General features: G+C 36.9%; 1 long non-coding RNA gene across 1 annotated transcript; it reads right to left on the reverse strand.

Moving 5' to 3' along the window:
- Positions 1–19: 19 nt before the first annotated feature.
- Positions 20–23,535, reverse strand: LOC125692034 (uncharacterized). The gene is made up of 8 exons (XR_007376420.1): positions 23,353–23,535; positions 21,019–21,081; positions 18,530–18,699; positions 10,268–10,343; positions 9,585–9,741; positions 6,677–6,813; positions 5,613–6,086; positions 20–148 (listed from the first exon to the last, which is right to left on the reverse strand). It is a non-coding gene; the product is annotated as an uncharacterized LOC125692034 (long non-coding RNA).
- Positions 23,536–23,671: the final 136 nt, after the last annotated feature.

Consider the following 23,671-nt stretch of genomic DNA (forward strand, 5'->3'; position numbering starts at 1 on the left):
CTCTGGTTCTTACCTTGGAGCTTGCTGCGTTGGCAACATCTGCTTCTTGGAGGAGATGCTAAAAGATTTCTTGTGACAAAGTCCTGTGAAATTCCATTCTGAATGTGTAAATTTTGACTCTTTCAGGTTTGTTCTTCAGTGTACATGGCTATTACAAAAAAATCAATAAAAAGATGAAAACTAGAAGAAAATCAGGATCAGTAACAGATTTCTGGAAGAATGTATTGCCTTAAAGTTTTAAAGTGAAGGGTCTCACAGTCGCATTAATATGATTAAAAAAAAAGAAATAGAAGCAAACCCAAACAATTCAAGAAGGACATTAATAGTTAATGTACAGACACACACTTAAGAAACAGCAGGAATTTTGAATTAAATAAAAGCCAAAGTAAGGAGAGACAGCTGGGAGAGAAGAAAAAGAAGGCTTGGAAGTTTGTGCCAACAAATGATAAAGTACAGTTTTTACGAGCCTATTTTCTTTATTCTCTATTCAAAAAAAAAAAAAAGGAAAAAAAAAAAGAAAAGCATTTTGCTACTGTTGGTAACATTTGTGCACTGAATAAAGCTAAAAAAAACACACTGTCTCTACGCAGTTTAGCTTTTTATTCAGCCCTGCCTGTGTGAAATGTGTTAAAAAAAATCCAGTGCATTGTGCTTAAACTAAAGAATTTTTTTGTAAAAGACTGATCTGTATCCTTTCCACATGAGTAGCCGCTTCAGGCCAACCATAAGCATCTACAAATTTCAAAGAACTGTACACACGTTCATTTATCAGTGAGAAAATTTGACACATAAAGTTGTGTCCAGCAAATAAGCGTTCACAGGATAGGATCTTATGTTTTTTCTGTCATATTTCACAGAATCACCCGGGTTGGAAGGGACCCCAAGGATCATGTAGTTCCAACCCCCCTGCCTAGCAGGGCCACCAAACATACACATTCAGATCAGGTTGCCCAGGACCCCGTCCAACCTGGCCTTAAACACGTCCAAGGACGGGGCATCCACAACCTCCCTGGGCAGCCCGTTCCAGGGCCTAACCACTCTCCTAGTAAAGAACTTCCCCCTAACATCCAACCTAAATCTTCCCTCCTTCAACTTAAAACCATTTCCCCTAGTCCTGCTGTCGTCAGCCCTTTTGAAGAGTTTACTCCCCTCCTGGGTGTAGGTTCCCTTCAGGTATTGATAGGCTGCAATGAGGTCACCCCGCAGCCTTCTCTTCTCCAGGCTGAACAAGCCCAACTCCCTCAGCCTGTCCTCATAGGGGAGGTGCTCCAGCCCCCTGATCATCTTAGTCGCCCTCCTCTGGACCCTTTCCAAAATCTCAATGTCTTTCTTGTACTGGGGGCTCCACACCTGGACACAGTACTCCAGGTGGGGCAATATTTAAACTGATTTAGAACTAAATACCTCTAGAAGCCTGGAGGAAAGTGTAGTACATGTTCATATGAGTTCAACAGGCTCTAGAAAGACTAGATTAGAAATACAAGAAAGTTGGAAAAATAATTTTGGTGCCTATTTATAAGATTTGTGCTCAATATCTATGTGTTTTACAACTGCCAAATGTTTTTCAACTTCACAATAGACTTTAAAATAAAAGAAATGTTTGTATTGTATGTAAATAGTGGAACATTTCTTCAGAAATTGGTATTATTTCATTATAATCATTAACCAATAGATCAGAACTTAATTACATCACTGTTAGGTAAAGCTAAGTAGGATTAACAAAACTCACACATTTTAAATAGACATTTTTTTTCTGGCCACTGATAATGATAACAATTTTATGTAGAGCATCTCTGTACTCAGGAGTGTATTTCTTTCTTTAGGTCTTCTCATGCCTACAGTTTTTGAGCAGAAATTGAAATCTGTGTGCTGCCCTGACTAAAACTTGATGGCTTTTGGATTACGTACTAGAGAGGGGTCCAAGGGACACACATGGAGCTTTGTCTAAAAGAGCCATCACAGCAGTTCAGAACAATCTCATGCATTCATTTCCATGAGTTATAGCCCTCTTTTGTTGCATTTCCCAATAGTTCAGATCTGTAGAAAACCACTTCTCTTTTGACATACAGAGATACATTTCTTCCTGGCCCAAATATGTACATTTGTAAGTTTTTAGTGCAAGCACTGGGAATCTTGGGAGCTTTTACTGGAAAATTAGAAAAGGTAACTTTGACCAGTGAAAAAAATCACCTTTTCATGAGCCAAAGGAAGAAGCAGTATGCTTTATGATGCTCAGTTGGCAAAAGAACAAGTGGAGATGGATTTTAATGCTAGGCTGTCAACGCAGTAATGAGGAGAACATTCCAATGGTAAATTAAATTATATTGAAGCTGTATTACAAGTGGTATTTTAAAAGCATGGAAGGAAGGAAAAAAATAGTCACTATTGCTGCAAGACAGTAAGGAGCACCAATAATGATATGCATTTCACAAATGGGTCGATGGGTCAATTACTAGCACAGGACGATCTAAATGAACACTAGCAGCTGAACTCAAGTGATACCAGCCAAAGTTTTGGCCCAGCTACTACACAAAAGCAGTAGAGATCAAAAGAACTTTCTCACATTGGGAATGAGAGCTGCTTATCAAACAGCACAGTGATGAGCAGCTACAGGGAGACAGTCCTACAATAATCGATCATCAATCAGTCATAGAAAGTGCTTATTCTGCTATTATACAAAATCTTCATTACTCCATGTGAACAGTTCTCAAGAGAGAAGAGATAAAGCTTTTTTTCCAATGAATAAAGCAATAGTTTATATGCAGTAAAACACATTTGCTTCTAGAAAAACAGCAACAGGAGAAAAATACCAAACAATTTATATTGAGGCATTGGTATTAGCAAAGGATCTCTATACTTCTCTTTCTTACGTCTTCTAAAAAATGCAGAATTATAGCTTCACTGGATTAGGAAAGGTGAAAAGATATTTTATTTGGCAGCAAAACAGTCTTGAGCAGTTTAGAAATCAATATCATTTCAAAGTGACATGGAATACTGCAGTTTACCAAATTTTGACAGTGGAAACTGAGACAGTGAAGCCTGTGCCCTTTCAGAGTACGCAGAGGGCTATTGTAAGCTCCATGACCAAAATATGCTACAAAACTGGAAATAATATTAGTGTAAGATAAAGGTCAAATACCTAAACAAAAGGTGTTCAGTTCTTTAGCATAAATGTAATGTTGAAATTTTAAAAATAGTTTGAATATATTATAATTTATAATTTATAATTGTTCAGATTTATAATTTATAATTGTTGAGATTCACAGATAATAATATTAAGTGCCCTGGGAAAGACAGGAGGAGAGAAAAAAAACTATTTCTGCTATTTATTTTTGAAACATAGGCATTTTCTTTCCTTTAAGTGAGCCTGCAACCACCCTGGCACATATTCTACACCACTAAATAACAACTAGATGCTCACGCTTGGAAAGCTGGGTGAAGGAAGTAATTTAAACTTTATTTTCATAGTGGAAAATAGGTTTTGCCAAAATAGTTTCAGTTTATGAAAGAGGAGAACAGCTGTATTTGGTTTATAATAAATCTTTCACAAATCAGTAAAAGCAAATAGACAGCACAACTGTAACCCATAAAAGTGGAAAATATTAAACAACAGACAGAGAAGTTGTTAAACTTTCCCACAGATGCTGTTGGTAAAAAGCCTCCGCAGAATATGTATATGAAATGTGCATGAAAAGCGAACCTGAAGGCAGGGGGCATTGGAATGAGGCATATCCTATTAAGGTGGCTATTCTGGCTATGGAGGAAGGTGTCTCCAGCAGTTTCCTACTGCCATTACTGAATGTTAGTGCAGAATAATTACTTGCTTGCCAAAAATGACAGGACGTTGACCCTGCAGACTTATTGAATTCATACTACTTGCCTCCAGGCCATGTCGGGGGTTATTCAATTTTGCCTGAGGAGGACAATCTATTATGAGAGATGAGTCAAGGAGGCATCTTCCCTGATTGCTCACCAAAACCATTATCGCAGCGTAGAGGGGCCACGAGCAGCGAGTGGACAGACGAGGCAGCACTGATCCCGATTGCCGAGGGACCAGACGCAATTTGCATTGTGAGCAGCAGCGCAGCTCTGGGCAATCAGCCGGGGATGGGGCCGCCAGCCGTGCGCCCCAGCATTCGCGGCATGAGCACCGTGCTGCTAATTGCTTGTGCTCGGCCTGGCACAGAGGAGGCTGATTGGCTTGATCTGCTGCTGGATGCATATTTTTACATTGAGAAAACCCCACAAGTGATCCCCAAAGGGAAAACCAAATGTTTAAGGTGCAACACACACTTAAACCTCTGACACTGACTCTTGTTACAGCATAATTGTTTGATGTCGACTTTGTTCAGCCAGTTAATGAGACAAGCAAACCACAGCTCCATCCAAAAACAAAACCAGCCCAAATATTTCCATAGAGGAAAAGAAACCAAAAACAGACAAACAAACAAACAAAAAGACGACAACAACAAAAATCCCACAGGCCTGATTTCTGCTAAAAGATAAATGTCTGCAACAAACTTGCCCCAAAGCCTGCCAGTGTCAATGGGTGCCTTTCCAGTGGCTTTCAGTCACTTTAATACAGGCCCTCTAGACTTAACGTCATGTTCTCACCAGTTTTACACAGGTTCTTCACCTCTGAAAAGAGCAATATTGTATTACGTACCTGAATACAGTTACTTAATTTACGGAACTAATTGGACATATAACATAAATCAATGTTTTCCAGCTCTCAGAGGATACGCTATTCCCAACCTTGCTTGGTGCTAGTGGAATTGATTTAAAACCTGACTGAAAGAAAATGAAGCCATTGGAAATGCTATGTGGCTCATTTAAATGTGTTGGGCAATTTTATTTCAACTCTGCTTGTGAGAAACCAAGAACATAGCACAGAAATTCACATTAAAACATGGTTATGAGCACGGAAAAATAAATGTGTTTGCTCAATTGCTGTAACTTGGAAAGTATAGAATCCTCCTCTGCTTGCAACATTTTTTTTCAATATTTTGGCTAGTAAATTTGAAATTGCGACTGGATGCTCTTATCTCAATTAAACCATTTTACAATCCAAATTCTAACATCCAAGAAATATTTTTATGTAGATTTTAAATTTAGCTAAAACTCGAGAATAAAATATTAATTCAAACACATCCTAATAAACATTTAAAAAAAAGCACTTTTTGTTCTTTTCTTGTCCATGTTAAGATAAATTTTCAGTTATAAAGAGAATTTGAGAAAATAGAAAATTCTAATATTATCACCAAAACCAAGAGAGAGGCAAGTTGTATGTAAACTTACAAAAACTCAGTCCAATATATTCTGCCATAGTGACTGTCACTACTTGCTGGGGATTATTTGATGGGCAGAGCAGATTTCTCTTGAAGCCGCAGCCTGGATTACCGTGAGGGCAAACAAAGGAAGATGAAAACATTGTGCCAATCTTGTTTGCAATGTGCAATAGGAGCTCATATATAAAGGCTTGACTTAAAACCTGTAGGTGCACTCAAACTGATAAAGTCAGCCCTTTCCTCATCAAAACTTGATCACATAATTTACTGCTTTCCTTAAAACAAAAATTAAACTGTTCATAGTAACTTTTTCCATTCACTTACTTCTTCTCTGAAGTAGTAGAACAGCAAACATCAGATTAACAATGAAGTCCACAATCACAGATCTTGAAGACATTTTGGTTTTTATCAGGTTGTTGCAGAAAGGCTCTGATCTTCTACTCATTCTGGGTCATCTGCATTAGTCTCACTTTGGTATCTCCAGTAGAATATGTATGATAGATAGAATGATACAAGGTGGTTCTGTTCGGGTGCTTGATGAAATCATACAAAACTATTTTATGGAACTATTACAAAACTATTATAAAATACTAAATCACTGAAAAGCATTCAAACCTTGCACTGAAGGAAACACCCTTAGTTTTCACCCTGGCTTTTCTGGAGTGAGTATTCCTGTAACATCAGATAGCTTCAAATCACTGGGACAACTTCTGCCTGAAGAGAACCATCGTGTCTCTGGCCAAGATCCTCCACATTACACTTTCCCTGCATAACCCAGACCTCAGCATATCCTGTGCACTGAATGGGATAATGTTATTGAACAAAATATTATGAGATAATGAGAATAATAAAATTTTGCATTCTCAATTGGTGTTTATTCATTTGAAAGTTAAATCCCAATTACATGCATGCAAGAGTTATATTAAGGAAGACTACATTTTAATATTTAGTAACTTGTTAGGGACAGCCATCACAGGAAGGTGTGCACATACAGATAAGGTCAAGGATGGGCTGTTTCCTTTTCATACCCTAACATGAGGAGAAAGAGAAGAAGCAGTCATGTGGACAGTGCATTTTGCACATGAATCTTCCTGGTAAGCAGAGTTGAGCAGCAAAAACAAACAAACAAAAAAAAACCTAACCCCCCACCCCCCCCTCACACACACAAAAACAAAACAACACTTTACTGTCTCCCTAATCTTCTTTGTTTGGCTTGTTTTGGTCTTCTGGGAGGGCAGGGTGTGTTATTTGAATAGAGGGATGTTGCTCAAGTGGTTCTACGTTTAGCCAACATAAAGATTACTTTCACAGCATATTTAGTACAATCAGCTGGTATTAAATATTAAATCTCAACTTTTTTGAGTACTGTCTACACAAATGACACCTACCCATCCTTCCTCCAGAGACCACATTAACTCAGATGTCGAGATCATGTCAGGATCCCTCCAATCTCTACAGATACGTGAGGAGTATTCTCCAGGTGAAGTAAATTTTTAATGATTCATTTTCCTTTGCAAGCTTGTCTCTAGAGAGAGGTCAAGATGTGTTAGCAAAATTTGGTTTTAGCACCACTGGAAAATATGACTACTGGTCTTCCAAAGTTCTTCTAAAGAAACACATTTAAATGCAGCTTTTCTTGAAAAAGCTTTACTGTAATGGAACCACAACATTTCTGCTACCACTGTAGCTTCACTGCAGATGTAAATATTTCTGGGGTGAATCCACAATCCATGGTCCCTGAGGAATATACTCTAGCATGACATAGATCTGCACAAAATGTAGAAAAGAAAAAACACAGGATAATCACATATCTTCCAAAGTGCTGTTTATCAGCAATATATAACTGAAATACAAAGTTTTAATGAGTCAGGAACAAGTGCATCTGCTTGCTCAGTTGTTCACATGGGTTTCTTAGGATGCACAAGATACATCTCTTTTCCAGTTTTTTTTTCTTCTGTTTCTCTCCTACAGGTAAATAGCTTTATTAATAGCCACAGCATTGATCTTCCAAGAATTAGTAAAATTTATATTAATTCCAAAGTCAAATTGATCAGAAATGATGTTACAGGGTGCAGAGACATATTGCTTAATGATGCCCTTTACTCACAATTCTCTCACAAAGTCATTGCCAATTTCAGCTGACTTAAGGCAGGAAGAATTGACTGAGGGGGTTATGTTGCTGAGCTCCCATCCACACTCCAGATACCTAGGTATCTACAACCTGCCATGACAGAAAATTGCTCTTTTAGCATTTTATGTAAGAGACAGTTACTCCTCTGAAGAAGCTGGCCCTTCATTTTCAGAAGCAACCTTCCACCTACCTGTGGGAGTGCCTGGAACTCAATCAGTACCTCATCTGGGAAGACTGACTTGAGACATTGATTCTTGAGGTGCTGGATTAAGGCAGCAGGAGTGAGGCAGATTGATTCCATTTGTAGATTTCTTTCTCAGCTTTTATGCTATACAAACCATTTTTACATTTTTCAACCCGTTTTCTGGCTAGCTTTTAAGAGTAAAATCATTTTTCCCTGAGGTCACTTTAATCTCACAGATAGAAAAGTATATTTGTGGCTATTTTAAGGAGCTCCTAAAAGTGCAGGAGAATTTAATAATTCAATTAATTCACTAATACTGTTTAACATTTTGGTTTTATTTTGGTTTTAGTAGTAAGTAAGGATTTTGTTTAAACATATTTTGGAAATGACTTAAAGGTTTCTTAGATGTAAATTGCTGTTTAGACACTTTCGTGCAAGTTGCACATCTATGCAGTGCCACAGAGGCCAAAAGGACTGTTCATCTATGTGATATAAAAAATTAGCAGTACTTACTCTTAAAAGAATGATAATTCTCTAAAAGGAAAAATTATCTCCTAGACTCTAAGTCCCTTACGAACCAATCCACAAGTTATCATGTAACTCAATGAGGCTCAGTAAGTAAAAAATGCCTGTGGGAAATGATGAGCAGCACAGGACCAAGAAAACATCCTTCTTCAATATTTTTCTGCTATGGAGAATTTGGCTAAAATAGAAGAGAGGCTTGCTTCCCAGGATTCCCTGAATGCCAGTGCAATCCTTGGGAGCTGTTGTCAGACATACATTCAATCAAAGCATAAATATTTTAAACCCGCCTCTCTGAAGAGAAGGGTCCTCCGGTGTCATGAATGTTACTTCTGGTCATGGACCATAATTCTGAGCCCAGCAGTGCTCACATATATATCTCCATCTGGGACAGCAGCAGTAAAAACATAAAAGTCTCTGGTTTCCATATGACATTTTCTGGCATAGATGAATTTTGCTCTACATTGGAGGATTAGGATTAGAGTGCAGATGTAATAAAATTTCATGGCTTCTTTCCCAACCTGGGTTCTTCTTATTAGAATCACATGGGGACATAAACTGATCGTAAAAATGGTAAATCTATTATTATTTAAGTTATATATATTATTCGTACATGAGATGTATTGTGAGAATGATAAATTCTATGCATGCACCAGTGAAGTGACATTAGTAAATCAATCATCCACACTAGTTTTCACAAACATAAGAACTACTTAACCAAACAACAGACTTAAAAAAAAAATTAACTTTTGATTGGCTTATACTATTCATACAGTACATCAAAACCTGATGTATAAGGTGAAGGTATTTCTACAGTAGTGCTGTCGAGGTTTGTATGCATAAAAGGTAGGAGCACACAAAGCTAGATGAGGCCATGTAACTGGCAGATGATGAAAATCCCCAAAAGATTTTAATCTGGGGAGGTGAACGAATGAAGGAAAGATCACAACTTGAAACATGGGAAAGAATGCTATCTCCTGGGTTGTGAAATAGTTTGAGTGAGAGGATATAGAGAGAAGCTGGTCAAAGACGAGTGGAATAAGGTTTAAGCAAAGGGTAGATGTGGTACCAAGGGTCATGTCTTAGTGGGCAATATTGATGGTAGGTAGACGCTTGGAATAGATGATCTTAGAAGTCTATTCCAACATTAACAATTCCATGACTCTATGACTGACTGACAGGCTGGAGGATGTCTTGCCTGTAGCAGTTGAAACAGGAGGTAGCGGCAAAAGAAAATAGAAATGGCAAAGAAACTGGCCAAGATCTCAGCATGCATAGAAGAAAGCAGATCTAAGGCAATAATGCAGAGTTGGCAGCTTGCTTAAATACAGCTGTCACTCAGAAGATAGAAATAAAAACTGGAATAAGGTCCTCTACATTCTGCAGTGATAGAATACATGTGAATATGCACTTAAGACTTATTTGCAACCACAAATATTGTAATTGAAAATTAACTCACCAGCTCTAACTTGAAACATATCTGACTTCAATAAACAAGGAGCAAGCCTTTGGAGCTCATTTCTTCAACTCAAATATCTTTTGTGAAGATGATTTCCCTGTGCCCTTCTGCAATTATGTTTTCTCCCAGAACTTTTCTCTGGCTTCTTGCAGCACCACTGAAACACATGAAATAAAAATGTCTAGCCAAATCATAGCATCCTTCCCAGCCTCAGTTCCCTCAGGAAGTATTCATTTCCAGCACAAGTTAGCATTGTGCACTCAGATAACCTCAACTCAGTGGATCTGTGTAGGAGATTATTGACTTCTCTTGCTCAGAGGTGCTGGAGAAAACAAAAAATGCCCTTTTGCATTATTTACTGCCCATAGGAACCTGCAGGACTTCTCTGGACTCCCATGTGATGCAACAGAAGACATGAAATAACCCAGGGATGCAGTCCTGCGTTGCCCCCAGCCAAGACTTACAAGCCTGTAGTGGAGCAAGGCTCCTCCTGGCACTGTATTTGATAGAACAGCTGAAACAGCCAGGCCTAAAAAAAAAATTGTTTTCATCTTTTTTTTTTGCTACAAGCTTTCAATCTCTTACTGCATGGACACTGCCATATATTTTTCAGGTCTTACTAGTTTTTATTTGACTAGACTCAAATAACTGTAGAGCATCCATTGCTGTGCTGTTTCTCTCACCTTTTTCAAGATGCACAAATCTTCACCACACCTCTGGAAACATCCTTCCATTCAATATGGTCATTCCTCAAAGGACCTTTTCAAGGAAAAAATAAAATTAATTTCATTATGTGATTTAGCAGCAATTTTCCTTTTAAATATGGAAGCACCAGTACCACTTCCTCCAAAGCTTTTTCATAATGTTCATTTAAACGTATGGGTGAGAAAGATGGAGTATAAAACATTAGGTTAACATTTGGCATCTGAAACAGTGTTTCAGAAATTAATAGCTCCAGCTTGCAGACAACATTCATATTGACCACTGACCTATTGAACTATTATATTTAGAAAGATCATTTAAAGGAAAATCTCATAGGCTATTGAATTTGAAGCTCCTCCAGATACTCTGCAAGGCTCTTTTTTTTCTCCCTTTCTCTCTCCTGCAGTAGAATTCTCCAAGGCAAATGCAGTAAAATATTTTGCTGCAGGGGATGCTTTACTTTCAAGATTTATTCCTTTGCACCACAAATATATCAAGGAAAAAAATCAAAGACAATACAAAAAATGTTGAAAGAATTGGAAAGTTTATTTTCAGTCTTAGCATGAGTTTGACAGTCATGCAGGAATTGTTTGTTTTATAGTGTAAAGGGGGTTAATTTTCATGTTAGGCATCTATGATCAAACTGAAAAAACTCACATTTTAACATTAGTTGTTTTCCCTTTGATGCCATGTCAAGGGAAGAGATTGCCTTTCCTACTTATTGAAGACATCTCCTACAGAGGAATTGTGTTAATTATCTTGACAGATATAACCTGCAAGCTTGTTTTGATGAGCTGTGATCTATACGATGTAAAATATATCAAAGCATTATGTACACAAGCCTATTTAGCATGCTAGCAGCATGTTTTTAGAGATGCTTGGTCTCTACTTTTCTCCTCCCAATAGTTTGTACACTGAGCTAACTCTTCCTTTCATATTTGGTATGTGAAAGACAGACCATCATGTGCACAGCCTATTATCATCCGCCTTTCTCCTAGGGTAGAAATACGTATAAGATGATTTAATAGTCTATAATATCCAAACCTGAGGGAATATTTTACTGGTCATTTCACCTCATGCATTCTCTGCCATTTATTCCTTTCCTAAAGTACTGTGTGCGACATTTTGCTCTTAACAAACATTGATATTGAAAACAAGTAAATACATGTTATTATTAAAGAGTTTCTCAACAGGAGGTAAAATAAAGATTTGGTCTTACAAGATTCCCTTACATATTCTGCAGACTGTAGATAGTATAGCTTTACATTTATTGAAATTGTCTTTTCCCCCGAGTTCTAAGAAAATGTGCCTAAAGCTATTATTGCATCTATCGACTCTGTGGGGTTTAACGGACGTGGCTCCTGCTCCCATGTGGTTGGAAAATGACCTCTGTGAAGCAAAGTTCAAGCAGAGTGAAAGCTCTGAGACTGAGATTAGAGACCTGTCAGTTGCCGTGTAGGATAAAAGTGTAAAATTATATGTGACGCTTGGTTCAGTCACATCAAACAGCTCAGAAATGTTTACTGAATGAACTACACAGTCGCTAATTACACTTTCCCCTTAAGTATTCACATTATCTTGGGCAACAAATACCCAGAGAATATGGAAAAGGAAAGCTTCTAATAAGTATGCAACTATTACAGCAGGCATGTTTTTGCACCTTAATTTTCTTCCTGCGATTATTTATAGTGAAGAAACAAATTTGGCCTGTCATCACATACTGCATCTCCTTGTTTTTCTTCTGGGTCTTCTGAGAAAAAGAGATTATAAATTTAAAAACAAAACAGCAACAGGAGCATATCTGCTAACACAAAAAGAAATACAGCCTTCCTCATAACATGGTACAAACCATCTCCTTAACCTAGTGACTTTCAGTGACCAATCTTGTCAGTCTGGCCAGATATATGATATCTAATGACTAAAGCAGTAATTAAAAATCTGATGAATCAAAGTGTGTTGGAATTGCTCTTTCTAGAGGAAGAAATTAAACCTTGCATACCTGGGATTATTTTATGCTTGCAATTTACCTACGTTAAAAATCTGCTTTCTCTTGATAAACACTATTTTCCAAATTTTGTAACATAATACAGAAGACTAATAATGAAAGTTCCAAAATCTCTGGCCATGGACATGATTTAGAGAGCAAAAGCAAGATGCAGAGGACTGGGGACTTCTGAACTTCTGAGCTGACTTTGTGGAGCAAATGGGTGAAAAAACTTCAGGCAAGAAGGGAAGGGAAGACCAGGGGAGGTGCTCATGCCGTAGAAGTTCTCCACCCATCTGCTTCCAAGCTCATTTGCCCCAGGCTGAGAGAACAAGATCATTGACAAATGCGCAGAAAAGGAAACCAGAGATGATCCATTTCTGGGAATATATATGTTGCTCAAGCATGCAAAGATAGAAAGAGAGTCAGAACTGCTCAGCCTGGTATCATTTGCCTGCTGTAGGTGAAAAACTTAGGGCTTTTATTTTCTTCCTTTCTCTGAAAATTCCTTCTATATGATTGAAGTCTTATTTTTCCTCAATGATTTCTTGGATTCATACCATATTCTGATTAGAAAAAGAAGAATCAATTTGTTTAATGGTATATGAGATAAAAGCTGATACATTATAAACTCAGTTACACTAAGCTGCCAAGCCACTCTGGAAGAAACTATTGTTTTGCTATCTGAATATTTCTATTGTCTGCTCAAGTAGAGATTAGATAAACTATTTAACATCACCGAGCATAAACAACAAATTATTTCAGTTATGATCAAACAAATATAGGTTTATCTGTCTCTGTGAATTGTATGTATACCTTTAACTTTTTATGCATGCAATTTTTCTTAGATAAGATCGTCTTTTTCTTGATCTTCCTTAATTTCAAATCCTGTAACATCATAAAAATCCTACACAACAAAGGCAGAATCTTAATCTTCTGTAACGTATTAAATAAATTGCTAGTTAAAAATAATACATGTTGGTTTTTTTTTTTGTCTCCACTTTTATATGATCTCTAAAACACATGCTTAATTAAAATTGATCTCTCTTACTTGAAATCTTTACAGAGAGACCTAGAGAAACATGGCCTCAAACACAGTTGTTTGAATTTACATTAGCAAAAGATCTAACCAATAATATCTAATTACTGTTGCATAATGTCATTTACACTCAATGTTACTCTGTCAAGAATTTTAATAACAACAAAGCATGCAGTGTTTCCAGTTGATACTAATTGATTGAAACCACAGGAATATAAAAACAATTGTATCTGACACTGTGGTCATCAAGCAGAACAGATTAGTTAAAATTTTAACTGCTTTTTTTTTTCTTCATTACAAATATTCTGCAGTGGTGGGGGTCTGGTACTGAGGTCTGGGGTTTGGTTCCCCATTATAGGTCATAAAGGGCAAATCTCACAGTATTTTTCCTGCTAGCTGAAGCAGCCATATCATGGAATCTGAAAAACTAACCCAAGATGGTAGCAGTGGGGGGATATGTATAAATGTCACATATGTGTTGTATTCTTTTTAAGGCTGCACATTTTAAGTCTACCTAACCATCCAAAACAAAACAAAACAAAAAAAGAATTGATCCTTTTGATTTCTACCTGCGTCTGACTAAATAGTCTCATGGATTTGCTGCCTTTCCTAATCTCTTTTGAAAGGCCTATTTTATGTTTGGCCAATTACAAAGCTTTATGCACAGGTCTGTTTTCTTACACGTGTTTATTCTACCAGGAAAACCCAAAAATGTGTGCCTGAGAAACTAATGCTGTATCACAGCCATAAGGATTGCAAGGGCATGTTGCTCATGTGGAAACATAATTGTAAAGACATGGAAATTAAAGGAATACCTATTCCATGGTCTTTACCAGAAGGGAACATCCAACAGCACAGCACTATCTTTCTCTAAAGTATTGCCTCAGCTGTCTCCAGGTATTTTGAAGGCAGATGCCTCAAAGGCAGACTGAAATGAGTAGTGTAGCTCAGGTGACTTAGTAAACATCCCAGGGAGCAGAGACAAATCCACCCACTGGAGTGACTGATGGATCAAAAATACCTCAAGTTTCTCTCATGTGTAATCTGTCAATATATTTTAATACTAAACCTGATCAAATTTTTGATGAGGAGTGAGATCTGGATAGGAAAGAAAAACAGTTCTTTTAAATCACGATTTAAAAAAAAGCACACTCATTTAAAATGATGCACAAATTCCATGGCCAGAATTCAAAGACAGTATGGAAACTTTTTGGAGGAGATTTTCTTCAAACTTTGCCATTTGTGGACAATTTACAGACCTATCACTGCTCAGAGTTCATGCAGTCCCAGATCTCCTGAAATTCTCCTATTTTCAAATTGGAAAAGAAAGAAAGAAAGAAAGAAAGAAAGGAAGAAGGGAAGAAAGGAAGAAAGGAAGAGGGGAAGAGGGGAAGAGGGGAAGAGGGGAAGAGGGGAAGAGGGGAATAGAGAAACTTAAAAAAAGACAACATATTCTATAATTTGGAATTTAGAGTACAAATCTTCCTCTCTGCACTCGTCATTTCTCCTTTCCTAGTATTCTGAGGGCATTAGCAGTAGTACGGAAGGACAGAGATTTCAGTGCAAGCCTAGAGTGATGGCAAGTGCTGGAGATAATGAGGGAGCTCAGCAGAGGAGGATGCTTGAATAGGTGTTGACAGAAATACTTGTTAAGTGTAAATTTTCTTTAGTGGGGGTGTTAATCTATCAGATAACATGACTTGAGGCAGATAGTCATGAACTGACTCCCGAAAAATGGAGTTTTTCCTTCTGGAAACGTATCAGACTTTGGTAATTTGTCTTTTTTGCAAATGTCACTGAAAAGGGCACATTTTCTTTCTTTCATCCTTTCTTCCTCTCTCCCTTTCTCTCTTTTTCTCTTTTGTCTCTTTTTCTTTCTCTCTTTCCCTCTTCCTTTCTTCCTTCCTTTTTTTTTTTTTTTTTTTTTTTTTTTAAGATCTATTCAAAAGGTAGAAAGTTCTTTCAGAAGATTTAAGCTTTTGTTTCAATTATTTTCTGTAGAAATGATTTTCAAAAAATAAAGACATGAAGGATATGCCCTAGGCTTGACTTCCTATGGGCTACGAATGGGATAAATCAAATCTTTGCATTGCAAAAAAGTAATCTTTCCTCCCTTGCAATGGTATCAGCATCTGCAGGTCTATATCCACTGGGAACAATTAATTTTTTCCCAAACAAGTTTGCTCGTTAGAGTATCTGACTATGACTATTTATTTCCAGTTGATGGTGCCCTCTTTTTGTAGCAGATGTGGAAACTGAACATAAGTTTCTTGAACATGTGCTATTATGGTTTGAGAATGTCAGGCAGGAACCAGTAAGAAGTCCAAACTCTAACAAGGCTAATAAGGAGCAAGTTTAAACTAGTTAACTGGTGACTAGGAGAGGGATGGAGTGCATCTTCAAAAAATATTTCCCTTATATAAAATGTGAATTATACACTGGATTACGTCACTTGATGACAAGAAGAACAAGTAAAACCCCATCTCCTCCTAAAGCTCAGTCTTAACTCCCTTTCTGACAGCACCACATCCTCTTATCTGTAATGGTCTTCAGGCCCAAGCAGGGACTCACTGTCCAAAGAAAACAGCAGTTTGCAATGCTCTCTCCTACCTACCACATCTCATTTTTCTTTTTCAACAAATCTTTTATGATCTTTTCTCTCCCATTATAAAAAAAAACGTGCAGAAAATTATTTTCCTGTGTAAGTCTCCCTTAATAATTCCCACTGTTACTCCTCCCACACCAGATATTTCTGGAAAGCCAGTGGATTGTTCGTACCATTAGCACTGAGGGCACAGCAACCTCACGGATTCCCTTATCATGATGAAGTTGAGCCAGTCCTCCAGGCAATTTTACAACAGCTTTCCCCCTACAATAGACCACTTTATAGCACTCTTGCCCGATTCAAATTGACCTGCAGGGCATATTTCAATAGCAGCTTAATTCACTTTCTCCCTTCCCTTGAGCTGAAAACAGGAGGGCATTAGCTGCCGTATAATGTGACGTCTATGTCTTTTCTCTGCTATTATCTTGACTAAGTAAATCATAAAAATAGCAGTATAGTTGTGTGCTGATTTAAATGAAGAAATATGGCTCGATGTTAAAATAATTCCTTTAATTTATATATAGCAAAGCCTCCTGCAATGTATTATGTCAGTGACATCCTGAATCAAGATGTGCAATCTTGAGAAGTTATTTGATTAACTTCTGTATTGTAAAATATCTTCTCATGGCAAGTTCTTAAGCCTGTAAGAGCTGCCAAGTTCAAGCCACTGTGACTCATGCTATAAGTCTTTCTGCAGTCCTTTGGGCCACTCTGTAAAAAGAGCTACCACTTCACTGTCGCTGTCACTTCTCACAGTCAGTCTCTAAAGCTCTGTTTGTTGTTTCATTCTGTTCTATGTCTCCCTTAGGAACTTCTTCATTTTAATATAAATAGAGCGCTTCATCATACAGTGCCAAAGACTCGCGAAAGGTACAACTCTCAATATTACTGAAGATGATGCATACAGATGAATTTAGGAGCAGGTTTCAAACAAAGGGCCTTAATGAAAAGGGACAAACTTCCTAATCCAGAAGTATGGGAGTCTGAACATATTACAGGAAAGGGAAAAAAACACTTTTCCATGCTAACCATTGGTTTGGTATTTATTCACAAACATTTCAGATAGATAATTATGGCCATTTGATGTACGTCACAAACACATGACTCAGTAGGAGTTACTTTTAATTTTAATGAGATTTTTCTTTCAACATTTTTAAATTGCCTTTCTGATTACTTTTTTTCAACCTCAAAACATTTCTTAGCAAAAAAAGAAAAACATTTCAGCAAAAATATTCCTTTCATATATATATATATTTATATTTAATATTATTTCTCAGTTTTAGCTCTTTTAGCTCTTTTATATCTGCCCATTTATATGATATGATCACGGATGTGACATAAAAATATTATAACAGGAAGATATACTAGGCTAGATTATGTTATGTTAGGTTATATTAGGATAGGATAGGACAACGATCAAAGATGCCCAGCCAAAGACATGAACTTTAATGTATTAATGATTGTGGAAGCACAAAAGAGAAAGACACTTTCCTACATCTTCACAGTAACAGCAAAGAAAGTGTGCCACAACCACAGGAAGTCACTATACAACGCAGTAACAGTGATGTTTTACATTCTGGTAACCTATTAGGGAGAAAGTGAATTAAGCTGCTATTGAAATATGCCCTGCAGGTCAATTTGAATCGGGCAAGAGTGCTATAAAGTGGTCTAGGATAACTTTTCATACTTTTAGAAGAATATTTCCTGTTTATATGGTAATAAATGTGACACTTGATGTGTTTCATAAAGGATTAACAAAACCAGAGTTTTTTTGAATTCTGCAGTTTTACCTCTCACATATTGGTGTCTAAGTGCAGTACCACTCACAGACTAGATCTCATTCCATTTAGCATCTAGTAACACATAAGGATCAAATAAGATTCTAGTTCTGTACTACCAGCAGTTTCTAATGTCTTATTTACATTTAAACTATTTTGTCCACACTATTTTTCTTTGGTCTCTTATCTGGATAACATAGGTGTTTCTATCATATGTGTATAGAAATGTTTTGAGGATCACACCAGCTCACTCTTGCATATTTAATGTGATCATGCCAGTTTGATAGCTTACTGCATAAGAGTTCTCAGTATTTCAGTTTTCCTTTGTGCCCTCTGCAGCGAATAATCAGGTTGTCTCATATATTTACTATATTTTTTAAGTACTGTGTGTGTATGAATGTCCCAAACTATTTGAAAATCACTAATATCCAGTTACAAATTCACAAGTGGCAAATATGCAACCATGAAATTCAGTAGTTACAAAGCAGAACATTTGTACATTGTAAATTCCTGTACATTTCTTAAGTTGCATGATGGGGAGCAGCAGGTGACTATCCAGTTTCATGTGCACTTTACCTTGCTCAAACACCCCTTTCACTTCCTTCCCTCCTACTGATGCTGCTGAAGTACACTGCTTCGCTCATTCACTTGAATGCTAAAACACATCACGCTGAAAAAATCACTTAAGGAAACTCAATAGGACCAAAGCTGATGCAGACTTTCATCTGAGTATGTATATCTGTACAATTATGTATGTGCTCACATAAACAGATGTGAGGGAGTACAGAGAGAAGATGGGAGTCATATTACACAACTTAATGGGCAAATGGCTCTTACCATTCCTACATGCACAAGGAAGTTGCAGACAAAGCTCAGGCCCTCTGAACCACAAAGCTGTTGGACACAGAGCCCTCTTATTTGGTCAGCTTCCACCCAATGGATGTATCTCTAATGTGGGAGTTTCTGCTGATGCAAAATGTGGCCGGTGATGAACATCATGTGGAAATCTGTGCAGTAGAACAAGTAAAAATTAAATGTATTTTAAAAGTCAATGGAGATTGTGTAAATCTAAATGTGTACAAGGGCTTTTACTATAGAAATAACTTATTTAGTATATTAGCCATAAGTCTTTTTACTTTAGCTGCCAATTCCTACATTTTCAAAACAACAACAAAAAAAGTAAATTTAATCTAAAAAATCTTAGATAGCAGGTTTTACAGGAAAGTAACAGGAAAATATAGTCTTGAAAGATAGACAAGCTCAAAAGGGGAGAATGAGGTTATTAACTATTGCATTTATAGATGTTTCTAATATAGAAATCTGCTCCCAAATTACATTTAAAACACTGTGTTCGTTATATGCTCATTACCTCTCAAATGCTTTTTTGATATCTGTCACACCCTTTCCCAGAGCCAATAAAAGATACAGCAATTTGATTATTCCTCTCAAACATACAGTACTTGACTTGATAAGCAGCTCTGAGTCTCTTCAGCCAATCTGCTCCTAGAGCAAGGCACTATTTAGTGAATAAAGGTGAATAGAGACTGCCTCATTTTTATAAAAGATAGTTTTACACCAAGACATAATCTAGGGTTGGTATTTGGTTGTCTTATCACATGATTGATATCTCCTGATGAAGCAAGCAATGGACACAAGCATGTTTACTCAAAAGGCAAAGACTAGTGGAAAACCTTTGATAATGGTACTCAAATTCTGTTGTGAAACAAACCTCTGCAAATTAATTGGTAGCAGAACTTAATTCCTGAGAACAGCCTTTCTATCTTCACTCTATGCTTGGAAGTTTTGCTTCACCTGTGTTAAAACATCATAATCTTACAGCTGCTAATTGCAGCAGAGTGGCTCCTTGAGTTATTTTTGTGGTCAGCAAGAGACTGTGTGTGACATTATATGCTACAGTGACTCTCAATGAGGTCTTTCTGTCTTGAAGATTTTAATGCAGAAAGAAGAGGCAGTGGAATCTCCAAGCATCACTTTAATTTCTAAGAAATTAAATCATCTAAATTAAGATGATTTGATAATTTATCAGATTTACTACTTTAATACGCATGCACAGTGGTGTAAAGCATTAACCAGATAATCTTTGTATGGCCATTTGTCTTAATGAAGAGCATATTAGTTCAGTTCCAACTATACTAGGATTTTGCCTGAGCAGAAACTGACTGAATGATTGCACAAATTTAACATGATGAGTCATAACCTTCTTATTGAAACCAATCTTTTGTTTACATATTACCCAATATCCTGAAACCCATATTTAGTAACTCACATTGCCATTGGCAAGAATTTTGCTGAGGAAGAAACACGTAGGGCCTCCAGATTTTGGCTTGATTCATCTTTAAATCTTCCTCAAGTACAGAGTGTACAAGCAACCAATTCTTTTCTTAGAAAGAGCATTTTCTAATCTCTCTCAATTTTTTTTTTATCAGCCTATGAACAAGCACATATTCTTTCAGACAAGAATGTGTATCAGATTTCCTGGAAACCATCCCACTAGGGCACGACTATTGCTCTAACATAAGCAGTGAAGCACTTAAAAATGGGCTAATTAGCTATTTGCTGTACTTGACAGATAAAAGATGTATGTAAGCACAGAGAAAAGACTGCAAATATAGATATCCCTGATTATGTTATTGTCCAACATTTTAATTAATTTCTTAGGCCATCTTTGTGTAATATAAAAAGGTTTTAAAAGATGTGATAGTAACAAAACTGTGATGTCTCTTTAACTAATCACCATCACTGCAGGGTGCTGGAAATTTTAAAGCACGTCTTATATGCTCAGTTCATTGAAGAATTACTTTTAGTTCCACTGGTCTTAATTTTCATTTCTTTGCAGAATAGCAGTGAGAAAGGTGTGATTTGATTCCAACAGAGTACTGCCCAGAAGTCATGGCAGATGCCATTCTGACATGTAACTCATCCCCAGAGGAGACATACTGGCTGGTATCTACCAATAGGGCAGATGATAAAACCCTTCAGCTCTGTCTGCAGCTCTGCAACTCATTCACTGTGTGAGGAAATAATACAGCTTCTCACTGACTCAATTTACCTACTTATAAAACTGGGGAATCATATTTATCCATGGTGTGTGAGTGCTGCATGACTTTACACTCTGCTCCCTCCCAGTTTTCTGAGAGTCTATGATGAAATATGCTAACATATTTTTGCCCCTAATTTTAGTCATAACAAACTTGTGTACAGTGTGAGTTTGACCAAGTAAATACATTCAGTGTACCTTCTGAAACAAAACCATACTAGAGCAGGATTTGGGTTCCAGCAGAAATTAACCATTCTTCCTGACTTACCAATACATGTTCGCAGGTTCACAGTGACACACATTCACCTTGGTCATAAATCATTTTGGCAAGCTTCCATCAATGATGCAAGAAGGAAGGATTTGGTCCAAAATAATGAGGCATATGGATAAGTAGGCAGATACCAACAAAGGAAAAAAAAAAAACAGCAGCATTTTAAGCTTTGTTAATAGTGAAGGTACATTAAAGTAGCCGACAATTTGTTTGATAAGCAATTGGTACTTGACAGGCCAGTGACAGCCTTGCTGTCAGGAGATCACTGTTGCAGTCTCAGTATGTGACTTTAAAAACTTCACTAGGGGAAAAATTACAGTCAGGCAAGCGGCTGCAAGGCATAGCCTAAGGCGCTATCTGCCAATAACTAAGTCCTAGGGAAAACTGATTTGTGGCTTCTGATCACATGAACCTATAGCCTTCACTATTGACTAATTGTGGTTCATCTGGATGTAGATCTATCTTGGCTAACAAGAAAGCACTAGAGGTCTTCATTTAGCCATTGAGCTGAGTCTCTGGAGACATGTGTGCAGCTGTCTTTACCTTCTTACCAATCAACACATCAAAAGCGGCAGAATATATTTCCACTTTCAGAAATGCAAACTGCAAGTCAGATAAAGTTGCCAAACTAGACTTGAAAAAGAAAGTGAATGATTATGATTCCAAATACAAAAGATAAATCACATATGATTGTACAGAACTTTGCTATATATATAAATTTAGAATAGATACAATGGAGTAAATTTATCTGCTGGACATCATTTTAATGTAACTAAAAGATTAAAGCAATTTTAGTGTGTTGGGTTTTTTTGTTTGTTTATTTTTTGGCCTGTAAAGCAACAAACAGGAGAGAGGTCAAGCAGAAAGGAGAAGGCATATTCCCTTGCACAAAGTGCTTATTGAGTGATGCTGTTTTCCTTTGTTTTATTTCTATGAAGTTAGAAAAGTAAAAAATAATGTACTTGATGCCTTGGAAATACATTCTTAAGTACTATGCAAAGCATCCTGTCTACTTCAAACACTATGCTAAAATTGAAAATAAATAAATAAATGAACCACTGCTATGGAATTATTTGAAGATAAAGCTGCAGGAGAGACAAGGCCAGCAGAATTGACTTAAACATGTTCTGCTCTTCTGGTCAGGTTAGAGATTCATTCAAATAGAGGTATTATTGGCAAGATACAGAATGCTGCTAATGAAAGAGCAGAGCTCCCTCATACTCCATCAGTGCTATCAGAGTTTAAAAGTCCACAGCAATTTTAGGGCTCAATTATACTTTGACTGGAAGTTCAGATTTAGGCACACTGGAATTAACAAACAAATAATTTGTTTATCTCCCAAATGAGAAAGAATTTAGCGATGTCCATTAATCAGCCAAAGATGGATCTGACTGTCAGCCTCATAATATGAGACATATCCAGGCCATTACAATCTTTTCTTTATTGTACTGGTTCAGTAAGTTGGGACAGAAGTCTTTTTTGTGAGACTTCTCTTTCTTCCTAGTCCAGATGAAAGAGAGCACATAAAAACACACAGTCCTTGCAGCATTTCAACATCTCTGCATGTCAGCTTGGCTGCAGCAGGAAAATAGCAAATATTTTTGCCATTTAGCATTCTGCTCAGTTAAAATACATTTGTAGCCTGACAGAGAAGAGCAAATTGAGCATATAAAATTAAAAGAAATATAAAATTTCCCATGGAATATTGATCTTGAAACTAATTCTGTGTTTTTTGATTTATATTAATGGACACCTGTTTCTGAATTGCCTATCGTGACCAAGATCAAAGAAGAAATTAAAACTACCTGAGAAGTCTGGAAGTAGAAAATATTAGTAACTTAGAGGAAGAGATCATTTAGATTTAAAATCCATTTGTCAGGGAAGACCGTTCCATGTGAGCAAAACAGAACAAGCTTGCAAGAGTATTTTCAAAGTTGTGAAGGGTTTAACAGAATAAATTTCTGCATCTGTCAAGGAATACTTATTGCTACTTATTATTACTACTATGATCTATCTTTGATCTATCACATAGATGCCTCTTTTTTTTTTCTTCCTTTTTTTTTTTAATGCCTGAAGAGGTGTACATATATATATATCTCATATTTACATCTGTTAGACTTCTATTGTAAAGCTTTTGCCCAGTGGATTGATGATAAAAGACAAAAGATTCTCAAAGGGGAGGCAAGTAGTTCAATCTGTTCCCAAAGCTGCCACATCCTTCTTATTACAAAAACTTATTTTCACACTGCTTATAACATTGCAAAATTAACTCCTACAGACAACATTTTCCACATTGACTTACTTACTCTGGAAGCTATCTTGAGATCCTACCTCTTGCCTGTGAAATACAGGAATGCTTCTATTGTCACAGAAGGGATTGTTTGCTACCACTTTCTCAAAACATGCATTCAGTTGGTCCAAATCTCAGGGAAGGGAAAAAAAATAACAAAAATCACACTTCAGTACAGGCTCTGTAGATATAATTCCCTCTATTAGAAGATTTATAAAGTGAAAAATTCACCCTATTGAACTGACTCTGACTCACACAACAGATGGGATTGATGCAATCTTAGGCAAGGGCAACTTGGAAGAGTTTGTCATATTTTCTTTCCTGGTTCTGCCAAGGTTGCTGCCAGATGCTGTGCAAAGA

This window comes from Lagopus muta, chromosome 4 (genome assembly GCF_023343835.1).
Source record: "Lagopus muta isolate bLagMut1 chromosome 4, bLagMut1 primary, whole genome shotgun sequence".
Taxonomy (NCBI): domain Eukaryota; kingdom Metazoa; phylum Chordata; class Aves; order Galliformes; family Phasianidae; genus Lagopus; species Lagopus muta.